Here is a 6,709-nt window from a genome sequence, read left to right on the forward strand (position 1 = left end):
TCCCAACACAATAAATTTCTACATGATATACACACACAAGTTTAGCGATGCACATTCAGTGGATAGCGTAAAAACAGAAAATCAGAAATTCCGAAGACAAAAATTTCTCACTAATTGCCATTGTCTATAAATTTGTCTGTAATTATCAACACAAAAGGACCGGGTTTCATATTAATGAGCTCTGTACAACTATGTTCACTAACCCAATCTGGGTTAAGTGTTCCACTTGAAGCTAAAATAGCCGCCATCACTTTTCATTTCCCTTCAAACACTGGATGATGTCAGTTTTCCGAAGCTGCCATTCACCATTTCTGCTAACAGCATGGTTTAGTTCATTTATGCGAGAAAAATATTGTCGTGCAGACAATGCTAGCGTGGAATTTTAGGTTTGATGTTGTCAAATGCCCCAATTCAAGATTACAAATGCAGAAGTTTCCAGTTGACTAGGCTGGGACAGAGGAGTGTAAACTCTCAGACGGTCTTTCCACTCATTGTCCCACACGGCACATGAACACACACAGACCAGACTGCCTTTTTGGCAGGAGCTTCTCAAGGGGCCTCTGTGCATCTCTTATTTGGACTCTGTAATGTAGTAGCACATGTGCCCCCTCCAAACACACACACACACACACACCCTTTCTGCCAAAGGTAGTTACCCTGTGCATCAGCCCCATCCTATTGGCTTTGTTCTCCCTCAGCTGTTCCGGCCTGGTGCCCGTATTGTGCTGCTGTGCTCATTACTAGCAAAGCAATGGCCCACGCCACCTCGCTAATAGGACAGAAGATCTAGAGAGAGGGAGGGGGAATGGCAGGAACAAGGAGAGATGCTGTTAAAGGAGACAGCTCTACACAATACAATATATTGTTTTTTAATCTGCTTGAAGACTGCGTGATTTCAGCTGTAGTTTAAAATTTGTTCCTGTCACACTGTATGACATGATTCCAATAAAATCTTGGTTGAGTTCTTTAACAGACTTCGTGATAACGTGTTAATGTATTGTCCATAATATTATACAATAAAGATCCTCAAAAATTAGAACTGCGATCTAAAAAATTATGAATACATCATCAACCAGCGCAATCTGGGTTGGTGCACCAAATGGGGTCAATAATCAATAACATTCAAAGTGAACTTGAAGTAGTAAGGATAATCTTTTCTGTCCATTAGAAGGTTTTGTTTCCTTTTCACTATTGCAGCTACCAGATTTGTAGCTTTCCCATGTCCTCATGCCTTATACAGTTGACTTTAGATGTTGTAGTATCTAAAGCCTACAATCTAGATATCATAGTATTGGTCTTTGTGATACTAAGCTGATGTCTTTTGTGTCTTGTATGCCGCCATGTCTTTTTTAAATATACTAGGTGAGACTTTAAAAAAATATCTTTTGTTCATATACTCATCTGTTTGCTTTATTACATATCATGATGGAAAAATTCAATATATGGCAATGTAATCATCTCATCTCATCTCATTATCTCTAGCCGCTTTATCCTTCTACAGGGTCGCAGGCAAGCTGGAGCCTATCCCAGCTGACTACGGGCGAAAGGCGGGGTACACCCTGGACAAGTCGCCAGGTCATCACAGGGCTGACACATAGACACAGACAACCATTCACACTCACATTCACACCTACGGTCAATTTAGAGTCACCAGTTAACCTAACCTGCATGTCTTTGGACTGTGGGGGAAACCGGAGCACCCGGAGGAAACCCACGCGGACACGGGGAGAACATGCAAACTCCGCACAGAAAGGCCCTCGCCGGCCCCGGGGCTCGAACCCAGGACCTTCTTGCTGTGAGGCGACAGTGCTAACCACTACACCACCGTGCCGCCCGCAATGTAATCAGAATATACTATTTGTATCAGGAGCTTGGTCAGATCAGTGGTACTCTCAAAAAATAAAGTGCATTATTGTACCTTTAGGGGTACAACAGCTTGTCACTGGGGCAGTACCTTCTAAGGTACTTATTTGTGCTCTTTATATCCTGTTTAGGAACATATATGTACCTTTTTGGCCCTAAAAAGGAACACACACTTACCTTGAGGTCCAATAATGAGCCCTAGGAGGTACATTAGTGTCGACTGTACCTTGGGGGACAGAAATGGACTCCTACCGTACAAGGATGCGTTATCCTAATGGGCTTCATGGGCAGCTGCCCAGGGCCTCGGCCACTAGGGGGCCTCGGAGGTAGCGAGATCGGAAAATATGAAACGATATTTTCAGAAGTTTTGATCATATTGATAACATTTTTGATGCATTTCACCACCCATAAGGAAGCCCACCTTGTCCCGTCGCATAAATCACCCGTCATTGTCAATATGATCACTGTCCACCATGTCTTCACACGCTACACCAGCTTGAGTTCAATGATTTAATTAACGACTTCGTTTTCCAGAAAAGTAGGAAAGTGCCCTTGTAAGTTGACCCATGGCTGTCAAACTGAATGTGCAAAGCTGTGTGCCACTGCTGTTTGGGACATTACGTGTGTGAAAGGATGAAATGTTTCACATAGCCTAACATTTTGAGATTTATTTCTGAGAAGCAAGATATTTTTCTTTCTTTGTTATCGCTCTTTGTTTTCACAGGATAAAAGTCGCCTGGATTCCAAAATGAAAACGAACGGTTATATACCAAATGAATGTTCTTGTTCTGAATACTAAAGAAACTGTTGTAGGCCGAGGTTATGTTCTTGACATGTTGTTCATTGACTCACTCATTCAAAGGCTTCTTGAGGCTAAACTTTAGTTAACCAGACTTGTTAACCGTGATGTCTGATGGATTTTTTCACCATGCAATTGCCTATTTCACCATTGCTTTTTCTCGATTAAATACTGTAGGTGTTGATGGATATAAAGTTTTATTGTTTAATAGTATTTCTAATTGTGCCACTGTCATTATTTAAGTTTCTGTGTGTAGTTAGACAGGCACGTCTGAGGGGGTGAATTTGCTGAGCGCAGTTGACAACAGGCGGGGCTGGGGCCTCGGGGTGTGTCTGCCCAGGGCCTCGGCAAGGGTTAACGCAGCCCTGCTACCGTACCCCTATTTCTGACAATGTAGAGGGTGGCAAGTTCCACCCTTGAAATAAGCCTTGCACCTGTTGGCACCCTCTCTCTGAGATAGTGATGTAAATCATCACTGTATTTAATAATTATTCACCGAAGGTGAAGTGAATATTGGTGAATCATAACAGAAATGAAGTCGAGGTTATTATTCACCGATATGCACTGAGCCTGAGGCGGATAACTGTTTTAGTGTAAATACACAGGTGATTATTTTTAAAAATTGTATTTAAAAAAAAATCTATTTCATACTTCAAAAGCAGCATGCAAATGTCATAAAGGCGCAGCGCAGGCTTGTGTCATTTATCTACGCCGAGTCACATAAAATACTTTTGTTTTGAAATGGATAAAATAAATCACAATTCAACCTTACCTTTGAATAGTTTTAGACCAAATTTTGTAGCATCTTTAGTGCTTTTAGGAACAGCATTTTCTTTCATCGTTTGTAATTCTTCCTCACTTACAGTGACAACGCGATTGGCCGCCATTTTGCCGAGTCACTCGAAGTGATTACTGAGAAATTGTCTGAATTTCTCGACCAATCAGCTCATGCAATTTCCTATAATCATTTGCATATTTATACTAAATCTCCTTTGAGCTTTAGAAGGCAGCTTTCCATTTGGTACTACAGTATATAAAGAGTTGTAAAGCTCACAACAGCTATTACACACATTACATCAATGAAAAAATTCACAGTGGATCTCACTTTAAAAGCACGTTTTATTCACACTCAAAGTAGTAGAGTGGGGTAATACGCCCCCGTGGGGTAAAAGGCCCCAGGCCTGTTTTACCCAAAATAACCACCAGATGGTGCAAAGTTACATTTCTATTGTTGCTATGGACTGGCTTGACAACGGGGATATACAAATATCCACTGTGGATCGCATATCAGCAACGCAGCGGAGAGAAATCAAATTTCATGGTAAGTGATATAATTTTCAGATATCAGTAAAACTGTATTTAGATGGCTGCTATTTCGTCAGATATCACAGCTGTGTATGTGGTATGAGTAGACAAGTCAGTACGTTAAAAAAAATACATTAGGTATAAAAAGTTGAATCACATTTTGAAAGTAAGACCCTTTTTTGTAAAAGTGTAGTCTGTGGGGTAAAACGCCCCCTTAATGGCGGGGTAAATGGCCCCCAGGGGGCATCATTTCCTTTTATCATAATTAGAGTACACTCAAAAAAATAACCATTGGATTTACTTAACCGAGTTATAGCAACCAGTCCCACGAAATTGTGTTAATTTAGATGTATTGAATACAGTTATGTTGAGTTATTCAAAACATAACTGTATTCAATAGATCTAAATTAACACAGTTTCGTGGGACCGGTTGCCATAACTCGGTTAAGTAAATCCAATGTTTTATTTTTTTGAGTGTAGAGTAGGGGGAAAAAAGCCCCCCTTAAGGAAAATTCAGTTTTTCTCCAAGTTGAAATGAACCATGTGTTTAGTTTTAATCATACTTTTTGACAACAGTGACATGAACAATAATGCCACCTAAAGTTTGCCTAAAGTTAATACTTTTTTTTTTTTTTTTTAACAAAAACAAACATTGTGCCAAGGGGGCCTTTTACTCCCCCAGTGGGGTAAAAGGCCCCCTGAGGTGGAGCAATAGGCCCCCTCACTCAAAAAAACAAGAAAATATCCCTGAATTAATGAATAGCTTGTTCTTTGTTAATTCATGTTCAATCCACACAAAATTATATTGAAATTAAAATGCGAAATATAATAAAATAATGCATCTATTCATTAATTCAGGGATATTTTCTTGTTTCTTTCATATTATAGGCTTAAGTAAACACTTTTGCTATCCAAACAGCTTTTTTTGAGTGAGGGGGCCTATTGCCCCACCTCAGGCGGCCTTTTACCCCACTGGGGGGGTAAAAGGCCTCCCTTGGCGCAATGTTTGTTTTTGTTAAAAAAAAAGTATTAACTTTAGGCAAACTTTAGGTGGCATTATTGTTCATGTCACTGTTGTCAAAAACTATGATTAAAACAACACATGGTTCATTTCAACCTGGAGAAAAACTGAATTTTCCTTAAGGGGGGCTTTTTCCCCCACTCTACTATTTAGTTTAGGCATGCTTGAGCACTAACCGAAAGGTGTGTGAGTATGGTCACTCATTTCCACCATCTCAAGAATGGCTTCAGCTTCAGAAAAGTGAGTGTGTCTTGAGAGAGTCGAGCGTGACACAGAGCGGCTCAAATAAAAAGCCAGCACTGGGTTTTAATGAGTGACTCAAGCTTAAGAGGGATATCATGCAGCAATTAAACATGGTGTCAATTAAACACTGCTCCATTTAGCAGATGGAACAATTTAACTCAAAGCCAGGATCAAAACCCAGTGGCGGTGGTAAAAACAAGACAAAAATAAGCTGCCTACATTACCTACAATTAGTAGTACTGTACAATGCTGACACGTATTTATTAATTGATTGTTTAAAACAACTAAAACGGGAGTTCAATATATCAAACCCAAAAGCCAGCGCTAATAAAACATGCTCTTTATTAAACGACTATGAGGTTATATTCTAGACGTCCGCCATGTTTTAGCCATTTTAGCTTATTAAAACCTATGTAGCTCATAGAACAGCTTCCAAATGTTGCAGCTCATGATCATAAAAATCACAGAATTGTCAGAAACGACCTTATCATTTCAATTTATCAAATCTCTACACATCTACCCTCTTTAAAATGCCAGCATCTCTGAATATATAATGTATAAAAGCCTTCGTGTCTTCCTCTTATCCATAATAGCTAGCTCGCTAGCCTACTGTGAGAAAACTAGCGCTCTCGTTTCATTTTGTCTCTCAATGGCACTTCAGAAACATCTATATCTTGATTTTATATAATTTTCTCAGTGATTTATTATTATTTTTTTTAGTGGAAACAATACTTGTGAAAATATATCACAACAACAATCACAATTATTTAGTTTATCAGCTCTGGCTTCATGGCTTCCTCTTATCCATAATAGCTAGCTCGCTAACCTACTGTGAGAAAACTAGCGCTCCCTTTTGAGTTTGTCTCTCAGTGGCTCATTAGTAACATCTCTATCTCGATTTATATCATTTTCTCAGTGATTTTTTGAGTAGAAACAATACCTGTGAAAATATACAGTGCTGAGCGTAAATGAGTACACCCCCTTTGAACAGTAACATTTTAAACAATATCTCAATGAACACAAACAATTTCCAAAATGTTGAAAAGACAAAGTTTAATATAACATCTGTTTAACTTATAACATGAAAGTAAGGTTAATAATATAAACTTAGATTACACATTTTTCAGTTTTACTCAAATTAGGGTGGTGCAAAAACGAGTACACCCCACAACAAAAACTACTACATCTAGTACTTTGTATGGCCTCCATGATTTTTAATGACAGCACCAAGTCTTCTAGGCATGGAATGAACAAGTTGGCGACATTTTGCAACATCAATCTTTTTCCATTCTTCCAACAATGACCTCTTTTAGTGACTGGATGCTGGATGGAGAGTGATGCTCAACTTGTCTCTTCAGAATTCCCTATAGGTGTTCGATTGGGTTCAGATCAGGAGACATACTTGGCCACTGAATCACTTTCACCCTGTTCTTCTTCAGAAATCCAACAGTGGCCTTAGATGTGTTTTTAGGATCATT

This window comes from Neoarius graeffei, chromosome 28, assembly GCF_027579695.1.
Source record: "Neoarius graeffei isolate fNeoGra1 chromosome 28, fNeoGra1.pri, whole genome shotgun sequence".
Classification (NCBI taxonomy): Eukaryota; Metazoa; Chordata; class Actinopteri; order Siluriformes; family Ariidae; genus Neoarius; species Neoarius graeffei.